This window comes from Agelaius phoeniceus, chromosome 6 (genome assembly GCF_051311805.1).
Source record: "Agelaius phoeniceus isolate bAgePho1 chromosome 6, bAgePho1.hap1, whole genome shotgun sequence".
Classification (NCBI taxonomy): Eukaryota; Metazoa; Chordata; class Aves; order Passeriformes; family Icteridae; genus Agelaius; species Agelaius phoeniceus.
The window spans coordinates 13,858,778-13,874,604 of NC_135270.1; positions in this window are offsets into that span (position 1 = coordinate 13,858,778).

Below are 15,827 nucleotides of genomic sequence, written 5' to 3' on the forward strand. Positions count from 1 at the left end.
TATCTATATCTATTTTATATACTTATATGCGTGCATGTGTGTAAAGTTTGACCTGAAATGTGGTTTTGCCCTAAGGATACTGATGCCTTGTTTTTGATCACATTGTACTAATGTGGCTTAATTAGTAGCCCTCTTAGCATCTCTGCTAATGTTCAGACTTTGGTTGTTTGTGTGTGTATTTATTACAGACCTGTTAAGTGTTAAAGCTGACTGGAGACGAATGATAGATTTCCAACTTTAAAGAAACAATATCTATCTAATGCATGTTTAAGGAAGACTAATTTATTGCCTTAAACTAAGCTCACAATTGAGTGCCCAATGAAAGCAATGAAATATTAATATTTTAGAGTAATGTTTGAAATATCTCCCATCTATCTGGTTCAAAAATCTATATTATATTAATTATACAGACATACCAATTTATTCTTTGAGCTATCTAAATCAGTTTCTAAAGTATTTGGTTTATAATAACTGAGGAGAAGAAATTAGGCCTGTGGTTAGTGAGAGGGATGTACAAATATTTATTGAATATCGCATTTGAAAAGGCTACTGTCTGTGTAAGATAAAATAATAATAGTTGGAAATGAAAAAAATAATATAATTGGCAATAGATTACATAAATCAAGTCTAAAATTCTTGATTTCACATTTCTGTTTGTGTTCACATTTAATAAAGTGGTTGAAGGTTTATATTTATAGAAGTATGTCTTTAGTGAGGAAAACATTGACATTCACAACTCATTTGCTCTTGAACACCTTTTGTTAATGTATGTAATGAAATGCAGCATGTGGCCTGGCAACTGAACAAGCTAAAATTAAAAATGATTTAACTTACATGCGTTTGTAGAGCTTTTGGAGTTACATGGAGACAAACACAGTAATTTTTCTGTGTTTGTTTTTATCCTGGATGATACTGTATTCTTTGCCAGGTAGTGGTAACTTAAAAACACAAATAAATAAGCAAACTCCCCACTCCCCCCAAAACTTCAAATCCAAAGCAAATAAAAAAATACCCCCAAAACCCCACCCCACGATTCTTCTTTCTTTCTAATTTAAAAATTGAAATAACTTAAACAGAGCCTACTGAGTTTAATGATCTCAAATTCGTGTGAATAAATTTGGAGAATTGACATAAATAACCAACAACAGCCAAACATAAATCCTTTGTCAATCTGACTTTTTACCACACTAATTTTCCCCTCAGTGAATGGGAATAAGACCCACTTGTATCCGAGATGATGCTGTGAGTGACATTTTGAGGCTAAAAGTCTCTAAAATATTTGTAATAATTTAGATAGTGATTATCCTGTCTAGACCTCATACTCTTTACTAGACTTTCATTTAAATGTTGAATCTTTTTTTTTTTTTCCCTGACTGTAAATCAGTGGCAAATGTGCAGATTTGGACTTTCTGAAGTTTTACTTTGAGAATGTTTTATTAAAGCATTCCAAAACACTGAAATCCTGGAATGGCAAGGGAAAAAAAATTCAAGCCAAAGGTAAAATCAAAAATTATTTATGGAGCATTTTGTCTCTAATCCTAAAACTGAAAAGTGGCAGCAGGGATGAGCTTAGCTGCTTCTTGTGCCTAATGCTTGTCGTGAAGTCAAATTTGATTGACGTTTCATCATAAATTTCTATTCCACGTAACAAATATTTCTTTTTCTCTGTTTATTAGAGCCTTTTAAAGATGCTTTCTTTAAACAATGTAACAGTCATTTGCAGCTTTTATGGCATCTAAATCTATGCCTTTCTGCTGGTTTGGTTCTACTGACATTTTAACATTGTTAATAATCGCTGGCCATTTGTGTGTGCTGGGTAAAGGCATAATGTGCTTTTATATAAAACACTGTTATGAGGGCTCATTATCTCGTGAGGCAGCAGTTATAATGAAAATTAAACAATGGCAAACTTGCTTTGCCAAGTGTTTTTCAAATAAATTCAGCTGAGCTGCTTCACAGCTCCTACCTGATTCTGCGGGGTTTATAGCAGAGCTGCTGGGGAGCTGCAGGCAGCAACTCCTGGGTGCACTGGTGAGAGCTGGGAGCAGCCTGCTCCCCACAGGGCTCCCGTGCTCTGCTGAGGCTGGGCAGGAGATGCTCCCTTCACAGGGCACAAAATGGGTGTAAACCTTTCAAAGGAGCCTCTGTGACCCCAGTAGTTAAAGGGGTGTTGCAAACGCCCTTCTGCTCGCAGGTAGCCACAGAAGCATTAGATCTGCAGGCTGCAAGCTACTCCTGCTGGTTTGGAAACCACTGGCTGCCCACAGCCCTCTGGTTAAAAATCACCAAAATAGCTGCACTTCTCAGGCTAAGAAAGGGTTGAGAATGTGAATATGGGCTAGCCAGTGTTTTGTTTGTAGACTGCAATGTTTTACTATATGCTCTACATAATGGGGATAATAATTTCTTACAACTTTTTCAGTGTTTCTGCGTGAAATTATTTGAATGGGAAGTACTTTAATAATAAAGTAAGTGTATGATGAGAAGTCCAGGTTCGGCTTCTCCATGATGCCTGCATTTTAGCTGAGGATCTGGACATCTGAAATTCACGTTTAAAATGACTGTTGCTTAGCAAGTCAGAGCAGTTTGTGTAATATCTGACATGCTTCCCTTCTGTTGTGTGTGTAACCAGATTTGTCCTAATAGGACTTGTATTCAACAGCTCCTCTTTTATTTTAACGCAGCACTTAGAGGCAGATTGTTCCAGTACTACAGTAGTAAGGGAAACCAAATTTCCATTTTCTTTCTTTTTTCTTTTTGCCCATGTTTAATTTTGTAAGCCACCTTGGCGTGAAACAATAATTCAGAGAGCCTCTGTTTCAAATGACCTTTCTTCATTAAAAAATAAAATAAAATAACCAGGAGGTCTAGCACATTATGTCACTAAGTCACACAGTAAGAGGGACCATCAAAGAATGGTGGGAATTATCACAGCAGCTTGCTCCTTGTTAGAAGCATTTACCTCATGACCCTTTCATTTGCCTACTGCCACTTTAGTTTAAGAGTGACAACACTGTATAGCACTCTGCACTTTCCTCCTCCCCCCCTCATCCTTTCCCTTAGCACCAGATGCCTTTGTAAAGCAGCCTGGTGAAGGAGTGAACAAAACCTTGTGGGATAAGTCTGACACTGGAAGTTAATGATTATCAGTCGAAACAAAACACTTGTTTACATGTTGTAGTCATTAGAGGTTCCAGTCAGTCATACCTCGGCTGGGATTCCTGCCAAATGTTTTGAGGGTTCTTTCACAAGCTGTGCAGTTTTGTAAATACAAAAGCACTCTTATTAAGCCTTTTTAGTATTAGACTGTGCAATTAAGACTACGGGTAATTAGATTCCTTTATTGGGAGTAGAATGGTCCAAGATACACACACGCAACTTTCTTAGCCACAGGATAGCATCGTATCTCTATTTGGGTGTTCCAGTACAGATCAATGACTAAGAGAAACTCTTTTGTATTGCACACATTTTTTCTTTATTAAAAATTGTGCTCCAGACTTGGGGCGGTATGGATTTTTCCTCACCTTATTGTCATCACCTCTGTTGGAGCCATAAAACTTTCCTTTTTGATTAGCTTGTCTCAATTTGCTGGAAACCCTTTGCTTGCATCTCTTTTAGTATTGCTGGCTTTTCATTTCAGCCTTATTACAGCTAGGATTAAGGAGGTGATTTGACTATGAAGGAATTTAGGAAAATTTCCAGTAAGCTAAGGATGATTTTAAGTTAACTGCAGGATAACAGGGTTGTAGAAATGAATGTTTCTTTTAACACCTGTGAATTAGTCCATACCTGAATAAATAAATGATCCCTTTGGTATTTGAAGTTGATATAAACCAGCTCAAATTTCAACATTTTCTTTTAAACACTCTAATCATGCAAAAATGCATCTAATACAAATAATCGTGTGAGTTGATGAACCTGTTTCACATACCCTTCTGCTCAGGGAGTATTCTCTGCATTGAGCAGGATGGTAAATTATTTAAGATTTGGGAGGCCATTTTTTGTAACTGTGAATTGTAAGACAACTGAATCATCCATACATATTTTATCTCTATTTTTTTCTTTGCCAGAGAAGATATCTGTTTTAGTTGCTCCAGTGCAGGACTGCTCGCTTTGACATTTCCCGGTTGTCTGTAGCGCTAGGCAATAATTAAATATCAGGTGCATAAGCTGCTCTTTAATTTGACATGTGTGCTCCAGGCAATAAACACATGCAGTGCAACGTGGGAGTGTAATTGCTAAGGAATAAAATCTTGTACCAAGTGAGATCATTGTATCAGGTACTGTGTGACAGCTCATTTGATCATTATGCCCAGGCTAAAGAGGTTGCCTAATTAGTTTCCATTAAAACTCACCCTTTAATCAGGAATTATTCTTGCATAAAGAATGTCACTTGGTCCAGATGAATGAACAATGGTTCCCCCTTGAGATTCAACTATCTGTTACACTTGGGATGCCATATGTCTTTTCAAACAATTCAGCTACCACAGTACTCTGTGAATCTGGATCTCGCGGCGCTATGTGGTATTTGCATTTCCTCAGTACCAGCTCTACAGTGTTCTGTAGAAAAATTGCAATGGTGTTCTGCATATACTTCATCAAGTCAAAGGAGCTACGTTCAAGCAGCAGGATCTGTGCTGTAAACACACAAATGACTAATGGGCCTCTCTTAACTAATGTGTCTTAGTTGTTGTATATATTTCATTAGTGACATTCATAGCACACATGCTATTACCTGGAGCTAGACTTTGGTTTCTCACCTAGAAACGTCAAGGTTCATCTAAATTTAATATTTTGAAGTGAAACAACTCCCTGGCTTTTTTTCTTCTTGTGACAATAGCTTTGTCATCTGAAGCTGATCACAGAAGTAGCTGCTCTTTCTTTCTTTCTCTTCTCCCAAAAAATATCTTTCAAGTGCCTTCCCCTTGCTCCCACAAGACACGTGAGGTTTGGCACATACTGGGTTCATGCAGAGAAGTGGAAATCAGTTGTTGGGTATGTTTTAATCTGAGCCATTTCTGCAAGTTCCAAGTTGTCCAGCAGAGTTGACTCTTTTGCCACATGCAGTGAGTTTGAGTTCACTTGAGCTGCCCAGAAACTGCTCCTCAGGAGAGGCTTCCCCCCATGGCTATGCAGACTATGGTAGTCCAGGTGGAGAGAAAGAGACTGGCAAGTGAAAGCTCAGCACCTGCAGTCAGTGGCCTCATTGAACTCCCTTGATAGCCTGCTGTACAGATGTGGACTGATTTAGTGGTGTTTGAAAAATGCCATGGGCTGGCCTGGCAGTTTGAGCAACAGCAGGAACTGCTTGGTGCTCATCCTTTCCCCAGAGGTGTCCTAGGACTGTGAGCTGAGCTTCCCTTCTGTAGTGGAGGGACGATCCTACAGCATGTTGATGTCTTCACTGTCCATCTGTCAGTGTGGGTCAAACCTTCTTCTAATCAAATGGTTTGTGAGGCACCCAGATTTACAGGTCTCAAAATTACTTCCCTAATTTTTCTTTTTTTTTTTTTTGCATCTCAGATTGTTGCCAACCCCTTTTTGTGCTGGGAGGAAGGTAAACATATTTTGTGGGCTTTGTGCACCTGGAGGCAATACCTTTTACAGAAGCAAGAACAGCCCTAGGTTTTGTGAAAGATTGCCGCAAACACTAAGCTAGTATTGCGCAGGATACCTGCTCCAGGTTCAAACTTGGTAAATCTGAATACTCTAACCTTTGTAAACCTGTGGCATACTTGGTTTTACACTTCAAGGCAATGGGAGGATATTGGTGCAAGATGGAATTCAAATCCTTAATGTTTCTTGCTGCTTCTGCTCTGAGTGCCCCTGTTCTCCATACCCAATATATGATGTGTCACAGCCACAGTGAATGAAGCAGACAGGAAAGTGGCTAAATGGCATGATTAACCACTAGAATCAGGAGAAGAGAAATGGTTTGATGATCTAACGTGACTCTCTAAGTAGCAGAGGCTTTTAATTTATTGGTTTTTATACCTTGAGCTACGTGTCTAGGAAAATTAGTATTCTGTGTAGTCTAAGAGCTGTCCACCTTTACCTAAGATGTTCTTTGTAGCTGTGGCCAATTCTGATGCATCAGAGGAAGATGGAGAGGAAAGACTAAAAGCTTCTTTGAGCACAGAAACTGAATTCTGATCTCTTCTGGCTTCCTCTGGTTAATCCATACTATTTTGGCATTCTCACATACATTTTACACTCCCTGCTAGTACTTTCAGCAAACATTTTCTTACTTCTCTTCCATGTTCCCAGTGCCATTCCTGATTTCTTTCCATGATCCCAGATTGTATTTGCCCAGGCTTCTGGAGAAATCTGTGGCACCTGATTCAGTTATAGACATTGACTGGTGTCAGTGGCTGTCTCTTGACTATTAGTCAAAGAGGATTTTTTGCCTCTTAGTTACTTCAAACCCAACAGATGCCTGGAGGGGCTCCATGCTGATGATTTATGCAAATACTTTAGTGAAGCTCCTAGATGGTATCCAGACTGCTCTGGTGGTATGCAGTGATAAAGATCAATTATTGCTAGAATGAAATGAATTATCTGGCTATGATATCTTTATTTTTAAGGGGGTTATTGATAGCTCCAAAGCAAGGAGATATATCATGTAATCATGAATGAAGTGCCTTCTCTAGGTCTGCAGGCCTCTCTTGGAAATGTGTGTGCTGAAGAACACACACAATCTCTGCAGATTATTAACCTCAGAGCAATCCTTTGTCAACAAAAATTAAAATGAAAAATTAAATCAAAAATCTTAAATTAATTAGAAGTTTAATAACATAATACGGAAATAAAAATTCTGAGCTGATAATGGGAAAATTTACATTAGTAATAGTAATGGTATTATTTGGTACAAAGGGCAACCTGTCCAAGGGGTAAGTTTTATTTTGTCTTGAATGGTGTTTACCTCTTTAGCCAATTCAGTTTTTGTGCTAATCATTGTGGTTTAGGTTATTGAGATTTTCAACCTAATCACTTGTATTTTCCCTGACCAACTAAACTTTTTCATTAGAACCATGAATTCTACAGGTTAATTATAATATGTTGCTTAATATATATATAAAAGAGTTATATATATATATATAAAATAACTTGAAATTGCAGTTTAGAACGAGTGTTACACTTTAAGAGGAGTATTTTTGCAATCTTTATTCCCATACTCTGAGAGTGGACATGGAAACATCTGAAATCCCTCAGACTGTGTTCAGTGCAGTAGCTCTAGCATGTTCCCTCCTGCTTCCTCCTGTGTTTCTTCTCAAAACAAAATTTTTAATATTTCAAGCTCTCCTTCTGCAGATGCATTTTTATGACCGCAATCTTGACTGTTGCCTGGTTTTTAGTCCTGTCATTGGCCTAGGTCTTTCTCTGTGTTCTTTCCAAAGCTGAATAGACAGAACATGGTAAATTATTTCACAAGAGGGCATCCCATTGATTTATAATATTGAGACTATTATTTAATTTTTGAACTCTCTGAAGATAACAAGGTGCTTCCTTTTTAAATGCAATGCTATAAATCAATCTGAGCTCACTCTAGATTTGGCCCAGTTTTACCAAAAGGTTTATGAACTTTGCAAATATGGCTTGAGAAGCTGCACTGAGAGGCATCACATTATGATTAAAATCTTGCTGTAGCCCTACTCTAAGTATTATCTAAATATCTTCAGTAACAATTTTAAACTGGAAATGACCCAAGAAAATGACTTCTGCTACAAGCAAATATAGAAGCTAAAACCAGTTTTGGGTGACCATTCAGGGCTACTTTTACTTTCTCTGAGCCTGATTGCCAGGATTTAAGTTTTATATCTTTTCCACAAATAATATTTTCCCGTTACAAATACATATGTTTATTTTAGTATTATAAAGTGGGGACTATTTTTATTACTCTCATTATTAATCCAAATAATCTTTAGTGTTTCTATAAGAAATTCACTAGAGTGGAATCAAAACACTCTTCAGTATAGAATTAACCTTTCCTATATGCAAAAAGCAAACCAAGTTGCATTCAATGTAAATAGAGTAAAGACCATCAGTATTACTCTATGTAATATCCTGATACTTTACAGCCCTTTTGGACCTGAACATATCAGCCATACTTCAGAAGCCTCCATAAACTTGTATAAATGTTTTCTTTTAAATAATTTTTCAAAGTTTCCAGTAACAATCATTTATTGGTCTCTTGTGAGTTGTACTGCATGGACTGAATATTATCAAGAAAAACAAACTGGTTTTGTTTTATTTCTCTGAAGTGCTTTCTAAAAGAATTCTATTCAAAATGTACACATTGGATCATATTCTGCCCCTAGCTATGGTGTCTGATAAAATGCCATTGACTTTATTCCCATCCACTTTGACTCTGGCCTATTTCCATGTACTCCAGGCTGCCTGTGTAGCTAAGGAGGGAAGGCTTGACCTGGGGTGTGTGTTTTGCTTCAGCAAGAGCTGCATTATTTACCCTCAGTGAGAAAAGTACAGTAATTCACACGTTGCACACACTCAGAGTGAGTCCTAGGCTCCTGTTGTAAAATTTCCCCCTGGAAAAGCTCCTCAGTGAGGGATTTCCCAGAACAGCCAGCACTTGCACGTGGAGAGCAGTGCTCAGCTGCAGCTCAGGAATGCTCAGGGGTGTGGAACAGAAATTACTGTGCAGGTCAAGGGCTGGGGCTGGGCAGGGACACTGAGGTGCCAGACCCCCTGATTCTGTTCTGATGGAAAGGGTCAGGGCAGCAGAGGTCCTGAGCCACCCCAGAGTTCCTGCTGGGGCTCCTGTAGGACTCAAAAGAAAATGTAGAAAATAGGTTCAGGGACAGCATCCATCCTTGACGTGCAAGCTGATTGCCAGCCTTGGAAACAGCCAAAATTCTTTATACCTAGACCTGGCCAAAATTGTCCTCCACCTCTAAAAACTCTTGATTGGGAAAAACACAACCCCAAAACCCCTGTGAGTCTAGACAGGTTTCTCCATTATTTCCAGGTGTAGTCTGGAAGGCCTAGGTCTGATCTACATGATTAGAATAAAGAGCTGAAGGTATTTTGAAAAAATGTGAAGTGGCATGCCATTTCCTAATTGCTGTCCCTTTGTGGTTGCTCTATCATGAAACAAACCCCATTTTGCTTTGGAATAACTACTGTGGGAAAGATAATTTATTTCAATTGGAATATATTTCCGAAATTTTATCTGTGTATTTAGTTAATGCTTTCCAGCCTTTCTCTCCTACCATGAATTTAGAGTTTTGTGTTTTTGTTACTTTTGACATGAATGCTGCTTTCAAAGTATGTGATTCTGGAAAAAATAAAAAATATGTTGAAATTCAAGATAACTGTTAGAACTGGGACCAATCAATGTTTGTTTTTTTGAAATATGCAGCATTTAAAGCATTGACAGATCATCCTTAAACACCAAATTAGTACAACTAGAAGCATACTGAAAAATCTCATTTTGAAAAGATTATGATGTATTAATTTTTGTATTTGCTCTAAAAATATGGAAATTTTATATGTACTGTGCCTTCATTTTTCAAATACAGCTCTCTAACTTTTTAAAAGGCCAATTTTCAGGGGAGCTTACATCTTCAGTTCAAGGAACAGTATGCATTTACAGCTGACTACATTTTGAAAGCTTTTGCTGTTCATTCTTTCATATAGAACATTGAGCACGTAGTATTCACAGCCCTCATGATAATATGTTTGTTGGGACAAGGAAGGCATCTCTTTCTTGTTCCATCTGAGTTAATATGTCTGGTTTAGCCACTTGAGAAATAAAGCTGGCATCTGCAACCTCTTGTTTAGAAGATGTCTAGGTCCCATCTTCTGTGATCTGCCAAGAGTGGTCATGAAGGTGTCTCTTTTGAGCTTTGAAGAAAAAGTATTTTTATCCATGTCTTAAACTAAGTTTAAAACCAAGTATCATATATTACTCTCATTTTTTGTCCTGTGTTTGGTAAAGATACCAACTGCTAAAATAGTACAGATGTACATGTTAAATTGGATTGAGAAGTGAAGCAGAAGCACACAGATTTCACAAAGGAGATGTGGAAGATCTCTAATGATTTTCCTTAGGAAAAAAGGCTCTAATATGGGTCTTAGAAAGTAGACTGTAAGCTTTCAGTGGCAAATGACTGGAAACATTTTTCAGTTGGCCCAAAACACTGCAATAACTAATATCTGTAGGGAATAAAGGAAGGATCAATACATGCAAGTACTTAGGTTACTTCAGCATTTGGTAAAGTGGTATGTTCCTCTCAAACCACAACAAGACACTGCCATTATTTTACCTGGAAAATAATATAAATAAGAACTTATATGTAAAGATATATGCTTAAAGTAAACCACAAATTCATGCACATCCCAGTTTTAATGCTTACTTATGTTGGCAAATTTTAGGAACTTGTTTGACGTGCCTGCAGTTTGCACATTACAGCTACAGACTGCTTGGCTGGAAAGTTGCACCAGGAATAGCATCTAGGCTGGCTGGCTACTGCCACAGTGCAGGAAGCATTTGCGTGGGCACCCAAGGGCCCTGCTGCCACCCTGGCACTGGCAGGGGGCCCCAGGATGCCTGAGGCTGCCAGGGAAGTTCAGAACACGACGTGCACTGTGGTTCTGGCTGGCAGCTGCACCTGCTCCTGGCAGCACATCTGGCACAAGGATGGGCTCTCCCCTGGGACAGCCAAGGCTCCTGGCCTCCTTCTCAGGAGTAGCTCAGTCCCTTCTTCTCAGGCTGGCTAATCTGCTTCTGTCTACTTGAAAGAATTTCAGATTATTTTTACAAGATCATGTTTTAAAATTTTTATTACGTTTTGTTGAGATGTGAACTTGCCTGGATGTGCTCTGAGGTGGGTAGGAAACTGGCTGTGCCAGCAGGCTTAAAGGCTTGTTCATTCAGGGTCCAGCTAGTGGCATTCATCAAGGGTCACTGCTTGGGTCAAGGTGCTTCAATGACTTCTGTCACCCAGCTGGAGGTGGAATGGAGTATACCTGCACTCAGTTCATGGGTGACACTGTGTCAGGCAAGGCAAGCCCAGAAATCCAGAGCTGCCTTGGCTTGCTGGAGCACTGGGCAGCAGGAATCTCATGGATTTCAACACAGCTTTACACAGAGTCCTGCACCTGGGATTGCAGGCTGTCGAGGATGCAGTTCTGAGGGGCCTTGGCCGGCGACAGATCCAATCTGAGCCGATGGTGTGTGCTTGTGTCAGGAAAGGCCAGCAAACCTCTGCTGTGTCAGCCCGAGAGCAGACAGCAGGCTGAGGGAGGTCAGTGTTCCCTCTTGTGGAAGGGAGGGAGTATTTCAAGTGCTGTCTCCACTTTGGGGCTTGGTGGGAGACAGTGGGAGAGAGGCAAGTCCAGCAGAGTTCTGAAATATCATTGTGGAGGCTCATGAGGTACGAGGAGTGTCTTGAGGGTTGGTTCAGTCTGAGGAAGAGAAGGTGCATCATATTGCTGTTTCAAATTGCTTAAGAAGTTTATGAACAAGATAGAGGACTCCTCAATATGCCCAGTAAGATAAAAATGGGCGATGGATGCAGGTTACAACATATAAAATCCTGTTTTGATATTAGGGAATTTTCACACTGATGGTGCTTGAACAATGGTAGAGGAGCCCAGAGAGGCAGGGAAATCTCTCTGGGGATAATCAAAACACCACTGGGCAAGGCCTTGAAAAATGTGTTGTAACTTTGAAATTGTCTCCAACCTCGTCTCTGCCCCTGCATTTAGTGGCATGTTTGGCCCACAGGTCTTTCTGAGCACTCTTCCAAATTAAGTTATTGTGTGCTTCTGTTTTATATCTATTTCCATATTTCTCATAGCAGCCTCTGCAAATGGAAAATGTCACAATAAGTTGTAAGCTTTAAAATGCAGATCTGATCTGAAAATTAGAGCATTATTTTAAACAGTGGTGTAAGACACAAAGTGTAAAAGACCTCCAATGGATTAATTTTTGCTATTGATTATTTGTATTGATATATTGCTATTGTATAGCAGCTTGAATTTTTTGTGAGATATCCTCTTGCAGGAAAGTTCATTTCTCACACTTTTTTTTCTGTGGTGTAATTAACTGCTTGCTAGATGCTATGGTCACTACAATGTACTCATCCTAGGCTCCTGTCAGTGACTCCTAGTTCTTACCTGAGCACAGAAGTGGTGTTGGTATTATATGAAATTCAGAAGCTACTGTAGGTCAGTGCAGGCCATTATCCTTGAGAATGGGTCAGGGCAGTGTGTTTTTTCCTTTTGCCTAACAGAATGGAAGCAGCCATGTCCTCTCTTTTCCTTACATTGTTTGGACTCAGGGTGAGGAAGGTGAATTTTCCAAAGCCTTCTCCTAGGAACACATTCCTCTCATTTTTTTCTCCCATTCTGTCTTTATCTTATGTCTCTTCATCCCGAGCTCTGAGATTTCCTTGCCTTCTTCCCATGTCTAGAGAAATGGAAGCAAACAGGAGTGATAAAGGAAGGATGGATATTGCTCCTAGCTAGTATCCTGAGCTCTGCTGTCAGGGCAGCTCTCCATTGCACACTGCTATGTCAACAATTAACCCTGTGCACCTCCTCCTTGCTCCATTTGGGAGCAAGACAGGGAATAAAGGTTCAGAAAAGGAACAACATTAAAATGAGTAGAACTTATGCAGAGACCATGTCATTCCCCAAGGCTGCAAGAGGCAAAAATCAGAATAGCTGGAAAGCAAAGTCATCAGAGGGACTGATTGCAGAGCTGGAAACAGATCCCAGGAGCTGTAACTTTCTTTGTGTTTTTCTTTGCTGAGAAATTTTGTGAGGAAGCTTATTAGAAACCTTCAAATCTCATCAATGACAATAGCTGGCAGCTACAGAGAAACTTAAATTTTCACATTTCGGGATTCATGCAAATAGCTGTTTCAATGAAAGAAGAGGAATTAGCTCAGGTTTTTACAAAGCACCTCCTGAAGTGAAGATCACTAATGAGTCATTTGGAATTGTTGTCAGATCACTGGCCAGATAGGAATTTGCAGTCAGGCACTGATATTGCTGCCTGTTAACAGCAATCTCATTAGTAACAGCAGTTCTAGGCTTTATGTGTGTCATCTCCCAGTATAAAAAAAGTTTCTGGAATTATCAGGTGCTGATAATTATCATTATTGTCAAACAGTTCATATATTTTTGAAATTAAAATATTTTCTGAGCTTTTTCAAAAACTGATTTAACAGACTTTTTTTTTAATGGTTCCATCTGTACTACTGTTAAAATTGACTAAGAAATTGTGATACTCCTTTATCTTGAGCTATGAAGCTATAGGTCAGATCCTAGCTCATAAGAGGTGAAAGAAGGAGCTAAAGTGCAAGTGGATGAGCAAGCTGATATTATAATAGAGACTCATGGAACTAAAGTTTTCAATTGTTTTTTTCCTAAAAAAGAAGATGAACCTTGCTACCTGTCTCTCAAAATATCTTTTTTCTGCTTGCTGATCTTCTGTAATGAAATAATTCCTTATGAACAGTCTGAAATGCTTTTCATTCGACTTCCAGAGGGAGTCAAATGCACAAATTTCAGGCTTTTACAAGCAAGCCTAGAGAATGGTTGAACAGCACTCAGAATATTCAGCTAAGACATGTGGCTTTAATCTTCAGGAAGTTGATTTTTCTGGAGTGAATAACAATGGACTTCTCAGCCAGCTCTGAGTGCTGACTTCCAGGAGTGCTGTGCATCAAACCTGGCCCAGGAAACCCACGGTGGTTAACTTGCTGTTTAAAAAGATAAAGAGTCTATTCAATTTAGAAGACAATAATAGTAATTTAACATACTTGAGCTGAAGTAATTACCTTTCACTGTTTCCGCAGCATGAAATTACAGTCTACAATAATTTTGAAATATTGATCCTTTCAGGCATCTGATGTTAGAAGTGTTTCTTGAATGCGTTGGGCTCACTGGAAGAAAGTGAAGTTTTTTGCATGCTGATCTGGGCTAATTTAACTTCCTGAATACATTATCTACTGTGCTGTTTGAGACTGTCTGGCAGCTGCAGAGAAGTTGCCACCGAAATTCCTCATACATACCTCTCAGGTGCCGTCAATTTTTTGGTTATATTTTATATTATATTTGGTGTAAAGTGTGCATGTCCCCAAGAAAAGCTTTCTTTCCTGGTTTTTCTGTGAGTTTTCCCTTGTTTCTTTATCTTATTGAAAGAAATCAGTTTTGCATGGAAAGCACCATTAATAATGAAATGCAGTCTGTGAGCTTTTTAAAAGTCTATTTCTTCCTTATAAATAAATGGTAATTTGTTTTAAAGCATCATTGCACACAGTGTTCAGCTGGCTCTCATGCATTCGATTATTTTAAATAAATGTACCATAAATGGAACAAGTTCTTTCTAATTTGCAAACGATATGCAACATTTTTCAAAAAAAAAGGGAGAAAAAACTGTAAAATTTGTTCTTAACTACATCTCATTAATGTGAAGCTGTTCAATGACCTGTAAAGATTAAAGAATTAGTGAATTGGTAAAATTATCAGAATGAAAAATCTGTATAATTTTGATTTCAATTTAAAAATCTGCTAAACAGTCTGGGGGCTTTAGAAAAGTATATTACTTTTTAATATCGGTTCCACAAATGTCCTAGTATCAGTGTTACAAATGGACTGAAATAAAGGCAACAAATAGTATGTTTAAATGTACAGTGTTACACATTCTGTTAAATCCTTTTTTTTTTTTTTTGCTTTTCATTAAAACAACTGAAGACATTTAATTAAGTGACCACTCTGCTAAGTGGAGCAAAAATTAATATACATAAATGAATTTATGTGTGGGCAATGATGCATAATTAAAAATATGCTTCAAATAAGGAGTTGAGAAGAAAGAAAACAGTTTAACAAGAATCTTCAAGACTATTTCCTCCTGAATTTTTAAAGTCAGACATGCATAGGATTTACTTATTTGCAGCATTTCAGTTAAAACATATGACAAATGTGTCTTTAAAATACTGGTGCCTTGGTATTATGGGACAATGATTTGCTGAAAGTTAGTCGTGACCAGATAAAGCATCTCAATATCTTGTGACAGTGACGTGTTACTCAGCTTGCTGAAAAGGCTACCTCTAGGCAAATCTTATCTTTGACAGACTTTTATTCCAAAATTGCTGAAGTTCTCCTTGTGGCAAGATATGTCAAAGCTGGAGTGATAGAAGATATTTATATGTAAAATGAAAGATGATGTGGAATATCAGTAACTTTAAGGAACGTTCTTCCTTTTGACATGGCATAATTGTATTGATCATATTATCTGAGTTATACCTGGGGTAGAAGTTCAGCTCAGTAGTTGCCAGAAGCTGGGAAAAAAAAAAAAGGCAAGTTTCCTTTCTTAAGTGAAAAAATGGAGTAATTTGATTTACAGATCCTTGAATGTTTCACATCAATTTATATAGTCATCCTTTGTAGGACATAAGTTGTGGTTCCTTTTTTATGATGCAGTTGTCGTGCTTTGAACAGCCATCATTCCATTCACCTGGGGTTTCAGGCAGATTCTCCACATTTTCCCTCTCTAGGGAGCAAATATCAGAATGGTGAATGCAGAGCTTTTTTGCGTTGCCAACCTCACATTTCTCTTAAAGAAATATATAAGGTACGTGGTAGTGCAAAATCAGGCTTGTTTTGCCTAAAAGTGGATTTGGATTTTGGTTTTGTGACCATAGTGAACACTTGTGAGTATTGCCTCTGCAGGCAGGAGGAAGTTTTGCTGCCTCTGTGTTTTTAGTTATGCCATGTGTCAGTGGTACCCATTTGGGATTTGCATTTTGTCTGCCATATTTTATTGGCATGCCCATTATTTGTGTTGATGCCAT